The 26188-nt window shown below is 41.4% G+C and overlaps 1 protein-coding gene across 9 annotated transcripts in view; it reads right to left on the bottom strand.

Annotated features, from left to right (window-relative positions):
• Window positions 1–26188, bottom strand: part of ENOX1 (ecto-NOX disulfide-thiol exchanger 1) — a 611398-nt gene that overhangs the window by 388354 nt on the left and 196856 nt on the right. For all 9 annotated transcript variants that reach the window (XM_061629891.1, XM_061629898.1, XM_061629899.1 and 6 more), the window contains exon 2: window positions 17646–17731. The gene's annotated coding sequence lies outside the window, so the exon portion shown is untranslated. The remainder of the gene's footprint in view (window positions 1–17645; window positions 17732–26188) is intronic.

Here is a 26188-nt window from a genome sequence, read left to right as displayed (position 1 = left end):
TGCACACAGAAGTTACACAAAGCATTACCATGTGCAGCCTCCCCCCTTCAATAAGGTTTGTATTGGAGAACCTCATGTACACATGTACCTATCCAAATCCCTTAAGTTGCCTTTTTAAACCTAGGACTCTTTTTCTTGGAGCATTCATTCTCCCCAATTCTCTAATGGCCTTTAACAGCAAATGATACGCCAATGTTACAGATGTCCCTAGAAACGCCCTCTTCAGCAGCTGTTCTTCAGTTTGTGGTTTTGTTTCCCAGGGATGTACATTGGCTGTGGTGCATTTTCCCATCCACTCCAAAAATAATATCTCTGACTTGTGTGGAAATGTATTTAAACACAGACCATTCTGCCCACTGACCTATTCTCCCTTACTCCTTCCCCCATCATCAAGCCAACCTTGCTTTACACGCTTTAATGTTTTGTAATGAGTTTGAGATCAAAACAAAAGGCTCTGAAGATGTACAGAATGGTGTCCAACAGCAATGATTCATCCAGTTATGACAGCTAAAAAGGTAAAGGTGTCCCCGCACTTGCAGTGCGAGTCGTTTCCGACTCTTAGGGTGACGTCTTGCAACGTTTACTAGGCAGACCGTATATATGGGGTGGGATTGCCAGTTCCATCCCCGGCCTTTCTTTACCCCCCAGCATATGCCAGATACCCATTTTACCGACGACGGAAGGCTGAGTGGACCTCGACCCCTTTTACTGGAGATTCGACTTCCTCCTTCTGTTGGAATCAAACTCCGGCCGTGAGCAGAGCTTCGGCTGCGTTACCGCTGCTTACCACTCTGCACTATGGAGGATCTTTATGACAGCTAGGGTGCCATAAATAATCTGGAAGTTAGTGCATATTTCCACAGGACCAAATAGTGCATTAACTACTTCTGATACTTCTTCATGCAGCACGTAGTTAAACTATGGAATTTGCTGCCACCGGAGGCAGCGATGATCACTAACTTGGACGGCTTTAAAACAGGGTTAGACAAATTCTTGAAGGATAATGCTACCAATGGCTACTAACCATGATGGCTGTGCTCTGCCACCATAGTCAGATTTAGTATGCTGGAATACCCTACCCCAAGAAGACCGCTCTGCTGCCTCCCTGATGGTTTTCCAGAGAAATCTGAAAATGATCTTGTTCTGGAGAGCCTTTCGGAGGGACTGAGGGTAGAGCCTGACACTGACTTTATGCCTTCTATGTTAATTTTTACCTCTGTAGTCCCTTCAGTACCACTCCTTATATATATATGTATGTGTGTCTATCTATCTATCTATCTATCTATCTATCTATCTATCTATCTATCTATCTATCTATCTATCTATCTATCTATCTATCTATCGTATTTTATGTATTTTAATTGCATTTTTTGTATTTTAATTTTTTAATGTTTTTGTGATATTTATTTTGTACAATTTTTATTATGTACATGTTCGATTTTATTGTGAGCCACCCTGAGTGCCCTATTATAGGGTAGAAGGGTGAGATAGAAATATTTTAAATAAATAAATAAATATCAGTTGCCGGAAACCGCAAAAGGGGAGAGTGCTCCTGTGCTCAGGTCCTGCTTGCAGGCTTCTCATGGGCAACTGGTTGGCCACTGTGAGAACAGGATGGTGGACTAGATGGGCCACTGGTCTGATCCAGAAGGGCTCCTCTTGTGTTCTTCTGTTCTCACTAGCAATGGGCTCTGTTTCTGCAATAACTGCATTTACCATTGGATTAATTCTTTTTTCTGATATTCTCTATCTTTGTGGAGAGAATTTTGAAGTAGCAACTCTCCGAGACTGGTTTCCAATTCATTCTTCTTCTTTTGCAATTCACTTTTTTAAATTCACTTTAAAATCATTGATAGCATGTTGTTGTTGTTATGACCCTTCAAGCTGATTTCAACTTCTGTCAACCCTATGAATCAGCGACCTCCAAGAGCATCTGTCATGAACCACCCTGTTCAGATCTTGTAAGTCCAGGTTTGTGGCTTCCTTGATGGAATCAATCCACCTCTTGCTTGGCCTTCCTCTTTTTCTACTCCCTTCTGTTTTTCCCAGCATTGTCTTTTCTAGTGAATCAGGTCTTCTCATTATGTGTCCAAAGTATGATAACTTCAGTTTCATCATTTTAGCTTCTAGTGATAGTTCTGGTTTAATTTGTTCTAACACCCAATTATTTGTCTTTGTCGCGGTCCATGGTATCCGCAAAACGCTCATCCAGCACCACATTTCAAATGAGTTGATTTTTCTCTTATCCGCTTTTTTCACTGTCCAACTTTCACATCCATACAGAGACCTCTTGGTCTAGACTCCTGATGGCATTGCTCTCAGCTTCTTTGACACTCTCAAACCCCCTCACCATGTTAAGGTGTGCATCCTAGAGGAGGGTGAGCGATACCTTGATTGATCTACTTTCTATGTGAGCTCTTCAAATGTGTATTTCCCTTTCACTGATGTCAATGAAATGTTGATTGTAACTGACAGACAGAAAGTGGCAGTGGGGGAATGAGGTGTTGATTGTAAGCAGCAGAGGGGAAGATACTGACTTGATTATCTGCCTTAATCTCCTCTGCAATGCATTTGAAAAGGAATGTAAATGGGCAATAATTACAGAGTCCAATTCAATACCAGTGGACACTTGTGAATAAATAGTAATTATAATATTGATAATTCTCTACAAAGCATCTCTCTCTCTCTCTCTGAACCAGTATAAGTAGCTAGAAGGCACATAAAATAATTCAGCCATATCAGGAATCCAGCTAAACTCTATTAAGTGTCAACTAGCAGGCTGCAGTCTCTCTCTCTCTCTCTCTCTCTCTCTCTCTCTCTCTCTCTCACACACACACACACACACACACAAACACCATTGCTTGCATACACATTCAATGTAGCTCTGCTGTTTTTCAAGGGGATGAAAACTTCTCCTCCCCCAAACCCATGAATAAAATGATCACACACACTTACAAATGCAAATGGGGGTGGAGGGGAAAGCAAGCAAGGGAGAATGACAGACTGTAATCTCCCTTGAGTATGTGCCTGCCAGGTTTTGCATGTGTGGGTGTGGGTGTGCATGTGCACACGCACACATGCATGTGTGTGCCATAGGGTCCCAAAGAGATCAGGCACAGCAATTAAGGAGTTAAAATACTAAAGATTACAGAGGAAATCAGAGAGGCTCTCCAGTTTCAGTGTTCACTCAGGCTGCTCAAGGGAAACCATTCTGCCCACTCACCTATTCTCCCTTACATACCCCGCACCAGATCTTTGAGCCAATGTCTTCCTTGTCCTCCCCCACTAGCCCCCCTGCTCCTTGGGGGCAAAAGCTACCTTGGGGGCCAGGAAAGAGAAATCAGGACAGGAAACAATCCATTTTATGTGGCCTGCCCACCCCAATTTTACTCAGGTGTACATGAACCAAGTGGGAAAGTCAGATGGGCATCTTCCTTTCAAGGAGCCACCACACCACTACCTCCCTAGCCTCCAAGGGGGCACAATGCAGGCAGAATTGGGGTGGATGATCTGCTCAAGTTACCAAATTCTTCCAAGCTACACAGGAAGTGGATTTGACTGTGAAAAACCAACCCAAATTGTATTTGCATTTTGACAAATTTGTAGGGCAGTACAATATCTCAGAGAGGAGGTCAGGTCTCCTGGTCCCTTGGTGCATTCATTATAGCTGCCCAATTTCCCTGCTTTTTAAAGTGATAGAAATATCTGTTGGCTATAGGTATATTCTTAAACCGCAAGGGTTTTTTGTGTATTAGTGAATTTTCAGCTTAATGTGCCTTAACTTTAACTAAATTAGGATGGTATCCATTTCTGCCTCTCTGAATTTTCAAAATGTTAACTGGGTTACACAGCCTCAGCCCCTCCTCCAAACCCCCCACAAGCCTGCATATAAGAGGTCTGCAATAGCCTTCAAATAACTGAATTACAATGCTTAAATACTATTTGTCATTTCTCAACAGATCAATCTTTGTTCTCAAAAATACCTTCTTTCATAAAAGGTTGTTCAAAAAGGAGAAAGTGGCTTGCAATGTAACATATACCAGGCTCCACCAGAAGGAGATCACACCAAGGACAAGCTGCTGAACACAAAATACTCATTTCTTCAGGACCATTTTAAAAGGCTTTTAAAAGCAAAGACAAAAAAGTGAAAACACTGTAGCCACAACACAACTCTACCTGAATCTTATTTCTCAGCCTTTTTTCTTTTATCTCATACAGCACAGTAAGAAATATCTGAAGCTGGATTTCTTTGCTTCCCCAATGATTTCACTATAATGAGATTTCAGCGTATACCAGTTATGTCTTGGCAAGGTCAGCTCAGGGCTGTGAACATCTCAGCTTTTAAAATTTAGTCAGTAGAACTGCAGGAAGGATTAAATTAATTCTTGGCCAACAAATGTTTTCTGTAGACCGTGGAAGTATCCGTACAGTGAATGAGTGTTTATGTTTATCTTTTGATCCTTCAGAAATTCAGCCAGCTAGTACCCTGATGGATTACAAAGGGATCCATTGCAAAAGCTGGTACACGAGGGACACAATAAGGCCAGTAAATAGATGTGTGTGGTGTGATCAAGGTTACAGGAATGCTACAGCATTGATTTTGTATGCTGCTATGAGGGTTTGTGTTTTTTTTACAGAAAAGCTTCCAAATAATAATAGTATACTCATGACTATACTACAGAATTAATCATTAAGCTGATAAGGCACTGGAGAGAGTGGGGTCTTCCTAGCCAATGTTTCTTCCTATAGCTTAGTTTTGTGCGAATACCTCTGGCAGCGCTGGTTCCAGATTTCGGAGGACCTTTGGGCAAGACACCCTCCATGCCCCTCCTCCTGCAGTGAGTCTTGCTCCTCACCATCATCATCGCCAATTGTTTCTGCTATGACTCCCCTTCCTCATCATTGCTATCACTTGGTTGCTTGCCAGATAGAGAGCCAATGAGCAAGCAGGCAGCAGTATCTAACAATCCCCCTTTGTCTGAGCCAGAGTGAGAGGTGAATGAAACTTCAGAGGGCAATGATAAAGGAGCAGCAGGTCAAAGGAGCTCTTGTCAGTGAGCCCCCTTCTGGGCTGTGAAACCGCAACAGATTCCAAATCATGCTGGCCCTTGACAGCTGACCCCCAGTGCAGCATGGACCTAATCTGAGAATTGTAGTGGGCTCCTGGCCCATTATCATGTCAAAGAAGCAGGATCAACATCTGCAGTTAGAGAGAACATTTTAGGGCATGCTGACAGTTGAACCAGTGGACATAAGCAGGAGCATAAGAAATTATTCACTTTTAGATTTGGCAAGGTTGTTACATCATATGGCTTCAGACAATATCCTGGGGCCCACAAAATTATTAGTTTTTAAACAAATGTTATGTTTCATGATATGACTACAATGGCCTTCCATGCCTACACTGTATCTGCACACCCCTACAATACCCACAAGGAAGTATCAGTCCAATTTGAAAAGGGGCATGTGCATATTTCACAAACATTTCCCTTCCCCAGTGAAACATGGCCCACACTTTTAGTGATCTTTTTTGCACCTCTTTTTGAATGTGGGATGGCACCCCAGCCACCCTTGTTCCTGTGCCAAATGATCGAATAGAGTTCCCAGCTAACGTAAGAGTATACTCTTCTCATCCCATTCTCCCCTTATCAAGAACCTTCTGCCACCAGATAAAGGCTACCCTTTATCACCCAGGTTAAACAACAACAAAAGCAAAAAACCCTTTTCTGTGTCTTCCCAAGAGTACCTCCAATTAACATGTGTTTTGGCTTCAGACATGGGTGGTGAATAATGAGAGACCACAAGGAACAAGACAAAAAAAGTTTGCTAAGACAAAAATAAGGAGTTTTAGGGAAAAGGTATTCTATGGAAAAGACACAGAAAACCAGCATAACCACCAAGGGAGCAAAAAGAAGAAACAAATAAAGGGTTAAACACAATACTCTTTCCCTGTCTCAAATTTACAACCAAATTGTATTCAATATGATCCCAGTACGGTCTTCTTGCCACCTCTTTCCCAGGCGTACAAAAGCTTTGATGTCTCCCAAGTTCCACACTGGCCCGCCTCAAAGTTAGCCAGCTCTAAAAAAAAGCTTCTCCCTATTTGTCCCCCTGCCAATCACAGGCTCTGCCCAGCAGATTACAGACACCACAAAGTATTGGGGTTTTTAATTCCCAGCTCTGAGGCAAGAGACGTGACATCCTCCAAATCATCAGTGGATTTTCCACTTCCCATTTGAATCCCAGGACAAGGTAGGCATAGCAAGTTAACCTCACAACCCTATGAAACCAACAGACAGGGAAGAGCTTTTGTTCATGTAATACACAATGGTCTGTAAAAGCAAGGTCCATACAAACAGCCCATTTCTTTCACAGTGTGAAACTGTTTGCAACTGGGTAATACATCTGTTGTGCAAACACAATTGGGCCAACAACCCCTTACCCTCATCCAGACATGTGCATTGCACTATTTGGGGCAGGCTGTGGATTGGAATGTGATGGCTTCTACAAACAAAGATAGATAAGGATGTCAGAGAATTCACACAGAAATGGAAATGGGAGCAGAAATTGCCAATGTTTGCTTATTCATCCCATGTTCAGAATGGAAATCAATCCAGTGAATATTATTATTATTATTATTATTATTATTATTATTATCTAAAATTTATTAGACGCCTATCTGGTAGGTAAAATCTTGTCACTCTAGGCGACGTACAATAAAAATATAATACAAATACATGTCAAAACACAAAATACAAAACAGTCAATTAAATCAAATTAAAATCACAGAAAACAAAAGACCAATCCACACCTTTAACTACACAGCTCTGATAATTTTTTTATCCCGCCTAATCAAAAAGCCAGGTCTTCAACTGCTTCCGAAAACACAAAAGTGATGGAGCTAGATGAACAGAAACTGGCAAGGTATTCCATAGTAAGGGAGCCGCAATAGAGAAGGCTTTAGACCTAGTGCCGGCTAATTTAGCCACTCTGATTGAAGGAACAACAAGAAATCTAGCAGCTAAAGATCTAGTGAGACCACCTTCTCCAAGAAGAGAAAGTCTATTCTTCAAGTAACATGGACCAGCATCGATAAAGGATTTGTAAGTTATGACCAATATTTTAAACTTCACCCTTGACACAATCGGGAGCCAATGAAGTTCCCGAAGGATTGGAGTGATGTGATCTCTCCAATGGCAGCCCTTGATAAGACGTGCCGCCGCATTCTGAACGAGTTGAAGTTTACGCATAGTTCTCAAGGGTAAACCTACATACAGGCCATTACAATAGTCCAAACGGGAGAGAACCAGGGCACTTACTACAGTCGGTAGTAGATGCTTAGGGAGAAATGGACAGATTTTTCGAATCAGGGACAAGTGATAAAGTGCGGATCGGCTTACCGCCGCTATCTGGGCCTCCATAGTCAACTGAGAGTCTAAGATGACACCTAGACTGAGGACTTGATCACTCAAGGGAACTGTGACTTGGTTAAAAGTCACTTGAGTTATCCCTAAATTAGACTGATCACCCACCAAGAGGATTTCAGTTTTTTCAGGATTTAATCGCAATTTATTCCTAGACATCCATTCCCCTATTAACTCCAGCCCTTTGGTCAGTTGTGTGACAGCCACCTGTGGAGAAGATTTAAAGGAGAGGTAAATTTGGGTGTCATCTGCATACTGATGAAATTGTAGGCCCACGCTCCGAATAAAATCACCTAGCGGTCTTATATAGACGTTAAAGAGCACTGGGGCAAGAATCGAGCCTTGCGGCACTCCACAATCCAGTGGCCAAGGCTCGGAAACCTCATCCCCCAATACTACTCTTTGAGTTCTTTCGCTAAGGTAGGAGCAAAACCAACGCAGAACAACTCCTTGAACACCCATAGACATTAATCGATCTAGAAGGATGTTATGATCAACCGTGTCGAAGGCTGCAGACAAATCGAGAAGAACGAGGAAGGTATATTCTCCTCTGTCTAAAGCTTTTCTCAAGTCATCAACCAATGTGACCAAAACAGATTCAACCCCATGTTTTGGCCTAAAACCAGACTGTAAAATATCTAAATGACAGCCTTCATCCAGATGGGTTTGCAGTTGAATGGCCACTGCACGCTCAATCGCCTTCCCCAGAATACAATCGGTATTTGCTGCTGCTGTTTTCTGTCCACAAACTATATTCGATGGACTCGATGGCCTTGTAGGCCCCTTCCAACTCTACTATTCTATGATTCTATGTGTAATTGATGTCCCCATCCCACCCAATTTGCATTGCATTTCCTTTGCATGAAAATGAATGACCTTTGCATGGAAATGGTGTGGAATAACTTAATAATAATGTAATTAATTATGTAAAATTCTGCCACAGCAGACAGTGACGCGAATAATGCCATTTTCGTCAGAAGCCAACCTGTAGCAGAATGGACACAGTGCAGTATGCGACAAACACAGGTGAGAATGGAAATAGATACATTCTTACAGCCCTATACAAAGATAGTGAAAAACTCTCAGCTGCACCCATCTATTTCCTCTGTGATGTATTACATTATCAGAGATCAAAATGGTAGTGTTTTCTTTTAAACAAACAAAAAGAATGCAATAGTTTTCCAATACATTGATTAGCAAACATATAAGTGACCAGAATAATTTATCTTACACTTCTAAATATTCTGAAACAATTGAAATTTCTTTTCCCTGTTAAGGGAGCAGGTTCCCCTCCTGAAGAAACTCATAAAGGGGAAAGAAAAGACAGATAATTCACACAATAAATAAGTCATCAAAATGGAGACAAAAGGTTCTGTATATCTCATGTTAAACAGAGAAAAATTGCTGAATAGTGAGAAATAAACGAAACCCTTGAACTTTCAGTCAATGACAAAAATGAAGCAGTGGGACTAGAACAGTAGAAAAGTTACTTAGCAGTATTCCTACCACCTCCTGATGAAAGGAGCTTTAGCATTATTTGTTGGAGTGTTAAAGGTATAATCATCTGTGTACGATTAAAACTGAATGGAAGGTTGAAATGGAAATGGACTGCCTTCAAGTCGATCCCGACTTATGGCGACCCTTTGAATAGGGTTTTCATGGTGAGCGGTATTCAGAGGGGGTTTACCATTGCCTCCCTCTGAGGCTGAGTGGCAGTGACTGGCCCAAGGTCACCCAGTGAGCTTCATGGCTGTGTGGGGATTCGAACCCTGGTCTCTCAGGTCGTAACATGGAACATGCATGAAAGAAAGCATAGATTGTGTACTCAAAAGAACAACCAAACAAAATCAGACAAGGGTCCATCAAATTCCAAGTGTTGTATCCAATATCAGCCAGCTTTGATATTTCCAGGGAACCCACTAGCGGGACATAACAGCAATTGCTCTCCCGCTCCTGGTGATTTTTCCTCCAGCACCTGGAATTCAGAGGGACATTATCTCTGAACACAACAGGTCTGTTTAACTATCATAGATAATAATTTAACTTACATATTAGGGAAGGGGGGATGACATGCCACTGTCAGGGTGCATACAGAGGGGGTTCACAACAAATTGCACTACTGAGTGTACACTAATATCACAGATTGAGACAGACCTGGAGCCAGCCTTCCTTGTTAGGTGGGGAGCCACAATTCAAGGTGGGGCATGGAGGGGAGAGGCGCAAAGCGCTGGCCAATTCCCACACACACACTCTCACTGGTGGAGAGGACATGTGTGAACTTATATGAATGAAGTTTAATATGTTGAATTGTCTCACCCTTTTTTGAGAGATTCCCAGGAACATCAGGCCCAAAAGCTTGACTTTGCCTATAGCTACAGTCCTCTTTCACCTATGGTCTGTCCCTGTGTTCTGATTCTTCATGAACTGGACTACTTTAGTAATGACAGTGGGCTTCTGAACTTTGCTTTGATGTTGCATCAGGTGTCTCAGTTTTAGATTTCACCTGAAAAACAAACCTGTCCATACTACAAGTTTAGAGAAAAGCAGAGAGAAAGTAAATGCTATAGGGTGTGTTTATTAACTCCTCCTTGAGGGTCCCTCCTTCTAGTCTTGTTCCTGACTTTTAGATTTTCCTTCAAGACATTCAAGAGAAAACTTTTTAACTGGTTGCTATATAAAGGACTAACTAAGCACTTGGAAACTAATTGTGGAATGGAATTGGATTTTTTTAACTTGTTGCTGGGTTGATTTTTCTGTCCAGAAACCCTGAAAAGGCTTCATGCTGAGCTACACATATTGGGAAAATCAGAAATTAGGCCTGAGTTACAGCCTAGGTGGTTGGCCACCCAGCTAGCTAATATTTCTGTTCCTCTAGGTCTGTTTTCATTCTTTGCCATCAAGTACACAAGAAAAAGAAGAAAAAAATAGCTGCTGTGATTGTGAATACAGTGACTGCTTTAAAAGAGTAAAGGGTAACCTAGGGTAGCCATTTTTTCAGATTACTTTAGATTATCTCTATTTCACTATTCAGCAATCCTGCTCTACTCATGTAATAACTGCCAAACAAACAAACTACTATTTCTTACTGCAGGCAAACAAACATGCTGCCTGGCTAGAGAATACAACTGAAACTGAAACTGAAAAGTAGAGCAAAGGAAACTCCATGGGGTAGAATTTAACTCTAGCCCAGAATATAAAGGTGTAATATTTAACTCTTCAAGGTCGTGTTATTATATGGGCTGTTTTTTCAGGTTCATTTAAGTAATTATAGGCCAATTGTGATAATAAAAAAATCCACCCTCAGCCAGGGAAAATCTTGAGTGAGCAAACTTTTTTGGGGGGGGCTCTTCCAGATGAGGCTTTTGTTGTGCACTTGCCTTGCCTTATTCACTGAATTTTTCAGAGGATCCTATTCTTAAATTGCTCCTGTTCTTAAAACAATTTATCATTCTTTAAATGGAGGTTGTCAGTGTCTGTCATGTCACAAAATTAAAAAGACAGTTGCTCCCCAAAACATTTGGAGGGGAGGCAAAGCACAGCTGTGGGGGGTGTCCCCCATTCCCCCCCTACTACAGGGCTGAATGGAAAATTATGAAGATCTCATTTCCATTTCAAAACCATAATACCAGCAGGAAAATCCTGAATATAGGTGGACATGGTTTCTTATGCTTGAGGGAAGAAACTGGGATGAGAAAATCTTGGTTAAGATCCTAGGGTATGCATGTGTGAGAGGTTTCACACAATTTTAGCTACAAACCATTACTATCCCCTCTCTCCCCAATACCTTTCAGACCTTATAGGCAAGCTTTTATTGTCAATTTGTTTCAAAATTTCTAGTAACATAAATTTTCAATCAATATAGTATACAGTTCCCTAAATTGCATAATGCACGCAAGTAATGTTTAGGGAAATTTGCCTAATCTATATTCCTTTTTCAAGCAGAGAAGTTTCTTAGCACTAATTCTAAACTACGGTTTAGAGTAGACTATTGTGAATGTACCAGTGTGAGCCTCAGGCTAGCACACATTTCTCCTGCTCTCTTCTCCTCTGTCACTTGCCAGATAAAATAAGTGACAGTTTCTACTTTCACTCAAGACAAATCACAGCACCATGCTAAGTCAAGAGTTCTGGGAACTGTAGTTTGTTCTAACCAAAATTAATTAAAACAAACTAGGATCAAACTGTAGTCTGACATTTATTTATTTATTTATTACATTTATACGCTGTCATTCTTTTTGTGAAACCCAAGGCGGCTTACATATGGTTCCCAGGCGGTCTACCATTCCAGCACTGACCAGACCTGACCCTGCTTAGCTTCAGCAGGGAGCTGGCCTCATGTGCCTTTAGACCATAGCCTGGGCTATGTAAATAAATAAATAAATAATGTAATTTATAAAATAATTATAAATTATAAAATAATTTATGTAAATAAATAAAATTTACATTTATTTATTTATTTTAAAATTTTATACTGCATTTATAATTTATTATATATTTAATATAATAAAAATCTCTTGAGTGTTTTACATAAAAAATAAAAATACCTTGCTTTGTTAGCTAACTTTGATTAGTTCAGATGTAACATAGACCTGTGAAAGAGGAAGTTTTCAGTCTCCTCTTCTAGTGTACAAACAAGGAGAGTTTGGGAGAAGTACTCAAACCCAAGGGTCATTTATGATCATTTACGGTTTAGATTACTGTCTGAACGGGGCTGCATTCATACATTGCACTCTCCAATCCTCCAAACTAAGTATTAATTTCAACCAGTCTTTTTTCTTGGCAATTTAAATCATGGTTGCATTTTGTCAACAAAAGGAAGTTTAAACTTGTATTTTTAAAATATATAATTAAAATTAAAATTGGCTTGATTTGATCAGTTCATTCTATCAAGGACTTCATAGATGGGCTCTGAGGAGAGATTTAAAGCTCAACATGGAATCTTGGAAGGATGTGAAGACATAAGGGACAGCAAGAGAGAATGGGTAGAGTTGCTGAAGTCAACCCAAGGCCATAATCTATTAACGGAAGGTGGCAGAGTTTCAGGAGAAAGGTTATGGCAGAAATATATCAAAATGTTGCACCATATCCTCATCTCCTAACAGGAATGCTCCTTTCAGAGGTCCAGCCAGTTAGCTAGCCATGCTGTATATTCCAGTATACTCTTTCCCCTCCCTTTTCTGTTCCAATTGACACTCAACATTCTGTGGTACTGGGCATGTTTAGTCCTCATTAGGGTGCTGCTTTACCTGGAGAGGTTTCCTTTTTCTAAGGTTTTTTTGGGGGGGAGGGATGGCAGGTGGTACTTATACAAACCTCAGGCTTCTCCATTTTAGCTCCCATCCTGTCAGCACTCACCATCTGATTTCACTATTAGAATGAGTCATATAGCACAGGAGGAATGCAAGACCATGGACGGTTTAATGGTAGTAAACTGATTTTGTTTAAAAAAATAGCCTGTCTTTCTATTTATTTATTTAGAGTATTTATATACTGCTTAATTGCTATTGTCTTTAAGTGGTGTACAAAAACTCAGAACAATGAAAATAAAGAGTTAAAATTATACAATCTGAATTCCGTTAAAATGCCTACTGGAATAAAAAAGTCTTGAGTAGGTGCTGGGAGTTAAACAGGGAGGGGGCTTGTCTCACCTCAACTAGAAGGGAGATTCATAAAACTGGGCCCACAACACTGAAGGCACAGCTTCTGGTAGATATGAGCTGTGTATCCAAGCCATGAGAGACTACTAACAATGACTCCCTCGAAGACTATAGTGATTGACCAGGGATATAAGGGATCAGGTAGTTACTGAGGTATCCTGGACCTAACTTCTAAAAGGACTTGTAAATTAATACAAGAACCCTGAACATTGCTTAGTAGTGTATGGATGGCTAGTGCAAGCTTTTGAGCAATTATTATTATTATTATTATTATTATTATTATTATTAGAAGAAGAAGAAGAAGAAGAAGAAGAAGAAGAAGATTTATTAGTCGCTTGATACCCAAAGGTCCCCAGCAACTTACACAATGTTAAAACAAAACAAAAATAAATCACACTATAAAACATAACAATAAACAACAGCAATAGCATTCCCATGCAGCCACAGGAAGGTTTGGCAGTGTATGAAAACAAAACTGGAATTATGTACTGGCAATAGTCTGTTCCATAACAGTCTAGCCATAGTGTTTTGCACCAGCTGGAGCCTCTGTACCAGGCCTACATAGAGTCTTGAGGTTACTAATGCATGAATCACAATGACCAGATTATCACTGTTCGATAATGGCTGTAACTGGTATACCAGCCATAGCTGGTAAAAGGCACTCCTAGCCACTGAGACTATCCAAGCCTCCAGTAACAAAGATAGATTCAGCAGCACTCCCAAACTCCGAATGTGTTGTTTCAGAGAAGTGCAACTCCATCCAGTACAATCACATGGCCAATCTCCCAGACATGGGAACCACCAACCCACAGTGCCTCCATCTTCCCAGAGCTCACGCTCATCTTATTGGCCCTCATCCAGTCCATTCCTGCACCCAGACAATGGTCCAAACATGCACAACCTCTCCTGATTTAGATGGAAATAGAGCTGAGTGTCATCAGTGTACTAATGACACTTTGCCCCAAAACTCCTAATGACCACACCAATGGCTTCATACAGCTATTAAACAGCTTTGGGGATATGAATGTACCCTGCAGTACATCACAGTGCAAAGACCCTGGGCTGAAACACAATTTTCCAATGCTACTTTCTGGACATGACTCTGTAGGTAGGAGCAGAACCACTGTAAAACAGTGTCCCCAATACCCATCCCACAGAGCTGTTCCAGGAGAATACTGTGGTTAATGGTGTTAAAAGCTGCCAAGAGATCAAGAAGAAGAAGCACACACACCCCATTCCACTCTCGATACAGGTATCCATCAGGGCAGCTAAGACTGATTCAGTCCCCAAACTACTTGGAAAATTATGATAAAACATATTCAGTAGAAAAATATGAAAATTCAAGCAAAGTATCACAACTATCTTTTCAACAGATGAGTATTGTTTTGTTTGAACAAATAAAAACAATACAATACTGAAATAAAAAAATATTTTATCAACAGAGTTTGTGTTAATTATGATGCCCAATGCTCGCCAGCATGACTTCCCTCAAACGCTTCTTTGGATCCTAGCCAAGGCCTATGAAAGAAGGCTTACCATGGTCTTGTTCATTATCCATAATTTCCTTTAATAATGAGCTGACACACTAACCTTGTAATCATGTTGTCAATGACATCCCGTGTAATCATCATCTCTTTCCTCAACAACAATGTCCGGACCCAGAAGTATGATGTGAACTAAGGCTGAAAGCAGGACCTCTTTTCTCTTTCTTTACAACTTATACACCATAAGTTATGCCAAGGAGAAGGGAAAACACTATTACCCTCAGCTGGAAGAATAGGATGTATGTAAAATATATAATTAGCCAGCAAGTTCTAGGTCAGTGAGGGAATCTGACTCCAGGCACTACCTTCCTGAGCCAGCATTCTCACCAACCAGCTAAAGCCACAAGACACTCACATAATTTCACTACTGTTACCTTCCTGCTCTGTAATTTATTAGAGCCAAATTAAACATGATTAGAGAAGCACGTTTGTTTATACACATGACTGTCCCATTCACAGATAAAGTAGGGTGGGTATCTAATTCCTTCAACAAAAAGTCACCACAGGTGAAGGGAGCTGAACATTTTGTTCTAGGAAAGGCATGATATACAGTAGATATACTTAATTAAACTATTAACTAGCTATCAGCCAAAAGCTGGATACCCCTACACTACCCCTGTAGCCAATCAAGTGTGCCAATTTTAATGGCCTTTAAATGCCTCTTTAAAACGTATATTATACCCAAGGGACTCAACTAAATAATTGTCCGAGCTCAAGGATTACTGCTCACGCAATGGAACTTTCTCCTCTCTCCTCCTCCCATGTGTGTACCATGGCATCCCCAAATCTGCTCTGGAGGGTTAGGGAAAACACAGATGGAGAGGAGGAGAATGTTCCATTGAGAAAGGAGAAATCACTGCGCTGATGGAATGTTCAGCTTTAGTACTGAGTTGAAAATAATCCAAGCTTGGTAAGATTCTGACTCAATTTTTGAGCACTTCTTAGTTTTATTTGTGTTATACAGTTATGTTTTGTTTTTAACTCATTTTATCTAGTTTTAGAGAATTTTATTGAATGTTGTATTTTTATTATTTTTATGTAAACTGCTTACACATTCTTATTATATTAAGCAGTATAATATTTTATAATTAAATAAATGATTTCACAGGAGATACAGAGCATGGTAGGCAAAAAAACGACCCTTTTCCTACTTGATTTTGAAATCCCTACTATGCAAACTACGCAAAGTATTCCTACTATGCAAAGTAGTGCAGAACTAATTGGGTCACCAGGTTACATAGTAGGAATAGTGTATCAGCTCCTGCACCAAGCATGAACTTTAAAAGGTAGGTAACCCGCAGCCTGCTTGCCTCCTGCCTTGTAGGAATGCTAGTTTTCATTATTCACTAAAATTAAATACAAAAGATCTTAATTTTTTAAAAAAATCCAAAAGAGATTTGTTGTACCATTTGCATTTGCAACTTTGCAGGATACATTCTGGCTTTGCTTTAATGCACAATTTTTTCTTACTGCCATCCTAAATTTGTTTCTCTGCAACATGAATCAGTGGCTCCTTGGCACATTTGGTCTTCCTCTTCCTTACAGCACCCTAAGGCATCTGAAAGCTGTCAACAACTAAAAATAACCTGTTCTTGCAGCCTTTCCAAGGAGGCCATTGATTCCAACCTTTTCTTTTTCCTTTTGGTTTCTTTCTGTTCTGAACAATCATCTGTTTGTATTGCTTGCAAAAGTGTGGGAGACAAGCACATTCAGCACTTCAAACTGAACCAGTACCAATTACAGCAGAACTTATTCTCAAGGTACTTTTTTGCATTGATGCTTTTATCAAAGCAATTCAAAATGGACTTTACTACCGTTGTAATATAATTCAAACTCTGTGAAGGAAAGGTACGCTCAGCCTGCCTAGAACCTTGCAAATTATGCATAGATTTATTTTAAAACCTATTCTTTGTTATAGGAAATGAACCTGATCTTTTGATGTCAAATTTGTGTTGATGATATGAACATTTAAGAAGTTTGGTGTACAAATAAGTGTACGTGTAAAAAGACAGATAAGTGCGTAAAGGCATAAGGAACCATGCAAAACTACTACTGTTTACCATTCTGCTACAAAGAGTTTACCTGCAACTAGCCACGTTTCCTACTTTTTTGGTTATTTATTACAATTCTCAGGACTAGAAATAATGTGCAGTTTTTCAAAAACAAATGCTTACACTTATCAGGATTCAAGAACTGCCCAGCTACTATTACATATTTCTTCAACAGTCATGTGTGTATCTTAGGGTGCAATCCAGGGTGTTTATGCCAGGCTGAGGGGAATCAGAATGCAGCATATGTCCAGAGGAAGAGGAGGGAGGGTGTCAGTGCAGCCGGGCTGCGCAGGCTGAAATCCCCCACCTGGGCACAGCCATGGCACAGCCAGGGAACTCCACAGCCATCAGGGCATAGCTGAGGCCTGGCTGGCACAGCCAAGGCTAGCGCAAGCCCCCCCAAAGGGCATTCTGGGGGTGTGTCATGGTGGAACTATGGGGAGCGGGACTTACACTGCATCCTGGCCCCATTCGGTTCCAACCTGCAGCCCCCGGTCCCAGCAGATGCTACAGCAGGGAAAAGAGTGATGAAAGGAAACAAGCATTTTCTTTTCTTTCGCTGAGCCCTGCCAGCACAGCAAGCATATTCCCCTCCCTGGCGCTCCTGAACCATGGTAGAATGTGGCGGCTCCTTTCCTTTCCTTCCACCAGCTCCGCCTTTCCTTTCACCAGCTCCGCCTTTCCTTCCACCAGCTCCATTCCCACCACCCTCTTCTGTGTTGGATTGCTCTGCACAATGCAGAGTACAATGATGATGATGATGATGTTATTTAAACTTATACTTAATTTTTCTGTCAAACAACACAAAGCAGTTGACTCAAAGTTCACAACTACTGTGCTTTGCAGCATGAATACTTTTCACAATGCTGGTGACAAAAACAACACTACTAATAAAATCACTTTTAAAAAATAAAATATTTTATGTTAGAGAAGCTTTTTGAGAGGAGGGGGGAAATTTTGACAACCTACTTTTCAATGATATCTTTAAGGTGAAATGTGTCTCTCTGCCAGGTAGTTTCAGTTACCGAAGATTCCACCCAAGATTCCAGTGAAACCTGAAATAAAAAGTGCAATTTTTAAGAAAAGGCTGTGAGACCAGAAATAACACAGGAACTGATACCTTCACCACCTGCAAGCACATATTTATACAAGAATCAATCTCTTCTATTTTCTCTTCATAATTCATTTTTTGTTAAAAAATAAAGGCCTTTGACATAACTATTAAAGACTACTTTCTGGAAGAGCTGTTAAAAAAAGGAGGCTGACCAGTGAAATCACAAAGCTGCTGAAAAACAGAAATAAAACCAGCAGACTGCCATGTGTTGCTGTCCAGCGATTTTATAAAGCTACATCTTCTGTTTTTCTGTTACTTGATTAATTTAAATAAATAACAGTAGACAAAATGCAATACCAGGTTTGGATGAAGGTATTTACCATCTCCTGTAAGTAGACCCAGAAATCAGACTAGAGTGTGTGCAAATTCAATAAAACCATGGATTAATTTCAAACTCATCACGTAATCTTGTGATATTTCCCATGAGATCTCGAAACAGGTTGCAGCACTGTGAGACATTACTTTCATATTTATTGGAAATAACACTGGAGCTAAGGCAAGGCACAATTCCCTCTGAGCACTCTTATGAAATTAACTCATGCTGCCACTACAGGGTATTTCTTTCTTTTCTTTGGCACCTTCAATATCCACTTAAAGCGATTAACTACACTTTCAGTATCACTGTGATGCTACCTACCACCAAAGGCTATATTTAGGTTCTTGGAAATTAAGTCGAAATTGCACCAGTACAAAATCAAGCCCAATTTGTGACGCAAACCACACAAGGCATTATAATTCACATTGACCAAATATCAGTGGTGGGCTGGATGAGGGCTAATAAACTGAGTCTGAATCCTAGCAAGACAGAGATGCTGTGGGCTGGTGGTTCCTGAGTTTGGATAATTGGTCAGTTGCCTACTCTGGATGGGGCTGTACTCCATCTGAAAGAGCAGGTCTGTAGTCTGGGGGTGATCCTGGATTCATTTTTGTCCCTGGAGGCCCAGGTGACCTCAGTGGCTAGGAGCGCCTTTTACCAACTGCGTCTGGTATGACAGCTACGGCTGTTTCTGGACAGGGATAGCCTGACCACAGTTGTTCATGCACTGGTAACCTCCAGGCTAGATTACTATAATGCACTCTATGTGGGGCTGCCCTTGAAGTTGGTCCAGAAGCTGCAGCTGGTGCAAAATGCGGTGGCAAGACTGCTCACTGGGGCAGGCTATTGCCAACATGTCAACCTGCTGCTGAAAGAATTGCACCAGCTACCTATTAGCTACCAGCCTAAGTTAAAGGTTCTGGTTTTGGTGTACAAAGCCCTATATAGCTTGGGACCAGGATACCTGAAAGACCATCTTATCCCTTATATACCCAGTCAATCACTGCACTCTGCAGGTGAGGGCCTCTTGCAGATACCATCTTATCAGGAGTCCGTTCTGCACAACATAGGAAACGGACCTTTAGTGTAGTAGCACCTACCCTTTGGAATTCCCTCCCCTTAAATATTAGACAGGTGCCATCTCTGTTTTCGTTTAGACTCCTATTGAAGACCTTCCTCTTTCAACAAGCCTTTTAAGTACAGAACTTATCCCAGTCTGTGCCTCTGTTGGAATTGCTTTTTAATATGTTTTTAAACATTTTTTTAAAAAGATGTTTTTAAAGCTTTGGAAAACAAAATCTGGAAAACAAAAAAAGGATGAAAGAGAAATTAAAGGCAAGGTTCAAACTATGGAGATTGGCTTAATTATGGATATGAAAAAAGATTTGGATTTCCTGGCTGTGATGGATCCTGGAGACAAATATTACAGTTTGGAATTCAGCGCTGTCCCTGAAGGAATTGAAGAGATTGGAGATAAAGATATTATCGGTTCAAAAAAATTCTTGGACTGGAAGGATTTGATGGAACTTGAAATGGAGAAAGTTAACAGAATTAATCCCTGTTTTGTGTCAATGGAAAAACCTTCAAGAGATGTACTAGTGTATCATGTGGAAAAGAGGAACAGAGATGCGGCTTTGCAACAATACTTCAGTGATACGTTTGGATTTGATGGCAAGAAAATATCTGTGATGGAGGAAATTCCTATCAGACTTTTATTATATGACTATGACAGCAAGATTTTTGGGTGCGTAAAGATGGAAGATGGAAGATGGACCCAATATGGATAATGACAGAAGAGCAATTTAAAATTACTGGACTTAGTAGATTTGATGAGTTGGATTAATTGGCATGTTTATTTAGAAAAAAAAATTGATTGACATATATCTCAAGGATTGGAAACTTCTCTTTGACTTTTTGTGGAAGATTAAAATGATATGATGTTAATGAGATTTGAAACCAACTAAGATAACCGTTGGAGGAAGGTGATTTTATAATCTATTAAGAGATAGGTTTGTTATATATTATAGATTTATAGCTGAACTATGACAAATCGGAAGTCAATATTTTTTCTTTTTTATATATATACATATATATTTCTTTTTGTATTGTACTAGTTATTGATTTGTGTTGTTTTCTTTTTGTATTGTTTTGGTTTTGAAAATTGGAATAAAAATTAATTGAAAAAAAATATTTTTAAAGATGGTTTATTTTGATATATTTTAAATCATTTTAGCTTCTAGTGATAGTTCTGGTTTTATTTGTTCTAACATCCAATTATTTGTCTTTTTCGCAGTCCATGGTATGTGCAAAGCTCTCCTCCAACACCACATTTCAAATGAGTTGATCTTTCTCTTACCTGCTTTTTTAACTGACCAACTTTCACATCAATACAGAGATTGGGAATACCATGGTCTGAATGATCCTGACTTTAGTGTTCAGTGATACATTTTTGCATTTGAGGAGTTTTTCTAGTTCTCTCATACGTGCACTCCCCAGTCCTAGCCTTCTTCTGATTTCTTGACTATTGTCTCCATTTTGGTTAATGACTGTGCCGAGGTATTGATAATCCTTGACAAGTTCAATGACCTCCTTGTCAACTTTAAAGTTATATAAATCTGTTGTCATCACTTTAGTCTTTTTGATGTTCAGCTGTAGTCCTGCTTTTGTACTTTCCTCTTTAACTTTCATCAGCATTTGTTTCAAAACATTACTGGTTTCTGCTAGTAGTATGGTATCGTCTGCACATCTTAAATATTTCTGCCTCCAGTTTTCACACCTCCTTCATCTTGGTCCAATCCCGCTTTCCTATGATCTGCATATAGATTAAACAAATAGGGTGATAAAATACACCCCTGTCTCACATCCTTTCCGATGGGGAACCAATCGGTTTCTCCATATTCTGTCCTTACAGTAGCCTCTTGTCCAGTGATCATGTTGCACATCAGGACAATCAGATGTTGTGGCACCCCCATTTCTTTTAAAGCAATCCATAGTTTTTCCTGATCTACACAGGCAAAGGCTTTGCTGTAATCTATAAAGCACAGGGTGATTTTCTTCTGAAATTCCTGGCTCCGTTCCTTGCTCCGTTGCTCTCTGGTGCCTCTTCCCTTTCTAAATCCAGCTTGGACATCTGGCATGTCTTGCTCCATATATGGTAAGAGCCTTTGTTGTAGAATCTTGAGCATTACTTTACTTGCATGGGATATTAAGGCAATAATTTGATAATTACTGCATTCCCTGGGATCCCCTTTCTTTGGAATTGGGATGTATATTGAATGCTTCCAGTCTGTGGGCCATTGTTTAGTTTTCCATATTTCTTGACAAATTTTTGTCAAAATTTGGACAGATTCAGTCTCAGTAGCTTGTAGCAACTCTATTGGTATGCTATCTGTTCCTGGTGATTTGTTTCTTATATTTATTTTATTTATTTATTTATTAAATTTATATACCGCCCGACTAGCAATAGCTCTCTGGGCGGTGAACATAAAACAGCATAAAAATACAATAAATAACAAAACAATACTAAAATACAAGCAACAATCCAACACAATAAACATTTTTAAAATTAAATCAGTGTAACTTAAAATGCTTCAGAGAATAGGAAGGTTTTGACCTGGCGCCGGAAGGAGAGCAGAGTCGGCGCCAGGCGTACTTCCTCAGGGAGACTGTTCCATAGTTTGGGGGCCACCACTGAGAAGGCCCTAGATCTTGTCATCACCCTCCGGGCCTCCCTGTGAGTTGGAACCCGGAGGAGGGCCTTCGTAGCAGAACGTAGTGCACGGGCCGGTTCATATCGGAAGAGGCGTTCCGCAAGGTATCGTGGTCCCGCACCGTATAAGGCTTTATAGGTTAATACCAACACTTTGAATCTAGCCCGGAAACATATTGGCAACCAGTGCAAGCTGGCCAGAACAGGTGTTATATGCTCGGACCGCTTGGTCCTTGTCAGCAATCTGGCCGCCGCATTTTGCACTAGTTGTAGCTTCCGAACTGTCTTCAAAGGTAGCCCTACGTAAAGCGCATTACAGTAATCCAAACGTGAGGTTACCAGAGCATGTACCACTGATGTAAGGTCCTCTTTACTCAAATAGGGACGTAGCTGGGCTACCAACCGAAGTTGGTAAAACGCATTCCTAACCACCGAGGCTACTTGAGCCTCAAGTGAGAGGGAAGAGTCTAAAAAGACTCCCAGACTACGAACCCGGTCCTTTAGGGGGAGTGTAACCCCGTCCAGGACAGGGTATATATCCACCATCCGATCAGAGAACCCGTCCACCAACAGCATCTCAGTCTTGTCTGGATTGAGCTTCAGTTTGTTAACTCTCATCCAGTCCATTGTCGAGGCCAGGCAACGGTTCAGCAAATCGACAGCCTCACCTGAAGAAGATGAAAAGGAGAAGTAGAGCTGCGTGTCATCAGCATACTGATGACAACGCACTCCAAAACTCCTGATGACCTCTCCCAACGGCTTCATGTAGATATTAAAAAGCAGGGGGGACAAAACTGACCCCTGCGGGACCCCATATTGGAGAGCCCGCGGTGTCGAGCAATGTTCCCCAAGCACTACCTTCTGGAGACGACCCGCCAAGTAGGAGCGGAACCACTGCCAAGCAGTACCTCCAACTCCCAACTCCGCGAGCCTCTCCAGAAGGATACCATGGTCGATGGTATCAAAAGCCGCTGAGAGATCAAGGAGAATCAACAGAGTTACACTCCCTCTGTCTTTTTCCCGACATAGGTCATCGTACAGGGCGACCAAGGCTGTCTCAGTGCCAAAACCGGGCCTAAAACCCGATTGAAATGGATCTAGATAATCAGTTTCATCCAATAGCGCCTGGAGCTGGCCAGCAACCACCCGTTCCAAGACCTTGCCCAGGAATGGAACATTCGCCACTGGCCTGTAGCTGTTAAAATTGTCTGGGTCCAAGGAAGGCTTTTTCAGGAGTGGTCTCACCACTGCCTCTTTCAGACAGCCTGGGACCACTCCCTCTCGTAAAGAGGCATTTATCACTTCCTTGGCCCAGCTACCTGTTCCATTCCTACTAGTTTTTATCAGCCAGGAGGGGCAAGGATCCAGTACCGAAGTGGTTGCACGTACCTGTCCAAGCACCTTGTCCACGTCCTCGAGTTGAACCAACTGAAGCTCATCCAACAAAACAGGACAACACTGTGCTCCGGACATCTCACTAGGATCTACTGCTATAACTTGAGAGTCTAGGTCCTGGCGGATACATGAGATCTTATTCTGGAAGTGATCGGCAAACTGATTACAGCGGGCCTCCGATGATTCCACCGTGTCCGGAGGGTTTGAATGGAGAAGCCCCCGGACAACTCGAAAGAGCTCCGCTGGGCGGCAAAGAGATGATTTAATAGTGGCAGCAAAATGATGTTTTTTAGCTGCCTTCACTGCTCCTACATAGAGCTTAGTCGAAGCACTAACCAGTGCATAATTGTATCCGTCGGGAGTTCGTCTCCATTTCCGCTCAAGCCTCCTCCTATCTTGCTTCATCGCTCTCAGCTCCGGAGTATACCATGGAGCTGTATGAGCTCTACACAGGAGAGGGCATGCAGGAGCGATCGTGTTTACAGCCCGGGTCATCTCCGTATTCCACAGAGCGACCACGGCTTCAGCAGGAGCGCCAGTCCTATCAGCCGGAAAATCCCCCAGAGCCCTTTGAAAACCTTCAGGATCCATTAGTCTCCGGGGGCGGACCATTTTAATAAGTCCCCCACCCTTGCAGAGGGAAGAGGTTACTGAAAGTCTAAACTTCAGCAAGCAGTGGTCTGTCCATGACAAAGGGAGTGTTGTAAAACTCCCCACATCCAGATCACTTTCCCCATGCTCAGTAGCAAAAACAAGGTCTAGAGTGTGCCCCGATACATGTGTTGGACCACTAACATATTGAGACAGCCCCATGGCTGTCATGGAAGCCATGAAGTCCTGAGCCGCGCCAGACAAAGTGGTCTCGGCATGAATGTTAAAATCCCCCAGTACTATTAGTCTGGGGGACCTCAACAATATATCCGAGACCACTTCCGCCAGCTCAGTTAGGGAAGCCATTGGGCAGCAAGGTGGGCGGTACACCAAAAGGATTCCCAGCCTGTCCCTCTGGCCCAACACAAGGTGCAAACACTCCAGGCCAGTAACTGAATGAACATGGTGCTTGGTGAGTGAGATGGAACTCTTATAGACGACAGCAACCCCACCTCCCCGACCCTCAGATCTACCATGATGCTGAACCAAGTACCCCGGTGGGCAGAGCTGAGAGAGACCAACTCCTCCCTGCTCACCCACCCAGGTCTCGGTTATACATGCCAGATCGGCTGCCTCATCCACAATCAAATCGTGGACGAGGGAGGTTTTATTATATACCGATCTGGCATTTAATAACAGCAACTGGAGATCTGAGAGTTGGCTGATAGGACTACCAACGACCTTGCGGGTGTGGGAAGGACCGGAACAAGGCACAGCCACAACATGTCTGGACCGCGTTCCCCTTACCTGGCACGTCCTTCTCACAGCGCCATACCTTCCTTTGCCCGTCACTACGGCAATTGGGGCCCCCTCAAGTCTCCCCGCCTGATGGATAAAACTCTCTCCGAAGCACATAATACAACTAAAATATACAACAATTAAACGTATAAAAACAGCTATATATACAGCCATATATACAGCATATAAACATACACACTCACTCAGACATACATTCATATAATCAGGCACCCATTCATCTCAAATTGCATCAACACACCAACAAAAAAGTAAAAAAAAATAAAATAAATAAATAAATAAATAAATAAATAAATAAATAAATAAAAAAATAAAAATAAAAAAAAATAAAAAAATAAAAAATAAAAAAATAAAAAAAAAATTCTTCCAAGAATTTTAAGAGCAGCTTCTACCTCACATTCTAATATTTCTGGTTCTTCATTTACAGTTCCTCCATGAATGAATCTGTCATCCTTGCCTCTCTTTTATAGGGTTCTAACCGTGTTTCTATCTCCTTTTGCTTTTGCTTTCCTTCTTTGTTTAACCATTTTAAGAGTTTCTCCAGTTATCCACTGAGGTCTTTCTCCCCTTTTAACTAGAGGTATTGTCTTTTTGTATTCTTCCATAATAATGTCTCTGACTTTGGATGCATCTTAGTCTGGTATTTCAGCTTTGACAATTCCGCCTCGGGTGCCCCTGCTCTTGGTCTCGACTCCTGATGGCATTGCTCTCAGCTTCTTCAACACTCTCAAACTCCCTCACCACATTAAGGTGTGCATCCTAGAGGGGGATATTTCTATCAAACTTTAAAAAGCAGAGAAATTGGGCACACGTTACCAAATTCTTCCAAGCTACACAGGAAGTGGATTGGACTGTGAAAGACCAACCCAAATTGTGTTTGCATTTTTACAAATTTGTAGGGCAGTCCAAAATCCCAGAGAGGAGTTCAAGTCTCCTGCTCCCCTGGTGCATTCACTATAGCTGCCCAATTTCCCTGATTTTTAAAGTTTGATAGAAATATCTGTTGGCTATAGGTGCATTCTTAAACAAGGTTTAAGAAGGGTGGGTTTTTTTGCCTATTTCTCTGCTTTTTAATCTGGGAGATAAGAAATGGGATTTTGTGCAAGTTTGCTGAGAATGGTTTGATGGTTTGCATGCTTATTGAGTTCAATGGGATTTACTCCCGTGCAATGCTTAGAATAGGTGAAAATGACCATGAGGGATGGAGAGGGAAGGAGGAGGAAGGGCAGGGGTAGGGGAAGAGGAGGGAGGGGAGGAGGAAGGGCAGAGTATCACAGTATCATTGTTTTTCAGCTTTCCCCCACCCTTTTATTCTACAGCAGGCACATTCCACCCAAATTTAAACCCAAGCTGTCCCTGGCCACATCCACACCAGACATTTATTTCACTTTAGACAGTCATGGCTTCCCCCAAAGAATCTGGGGAAGTGTATTTAGTGAACAGTGCTAGGAGATGCCCTATTCCCCTCACAGAGCTTCAATCACAGCACTTTGGCCATTGGAGTTATGTCAGGGGAATAGGATTCTCCTAACCAGGGCCAGTTCTAAAGGGCAGCAACGTGGGGCACTGAC

This window comes from Rhineura floridana, chromosome 5, assembly GCF_030035675.1.
Source record: "Rhineura floridana isolate rRhiFlo1 chromosome 5, rRhiFlo1.hap2, whole genome shotgun sequence".
In the NCBI taxonomy this organism is placed as follows: domain Eukaryota; kingdom Metazoa; phylum Chordata; class Lepidosauria; order Squamata; family Rhineuridae; genus Rhineura; species Rhineura floridana.
Note: the sequence above shows the minus strand (reverse complement) of the source record. Positions and strands in the feature narration are given on the sequence as shown.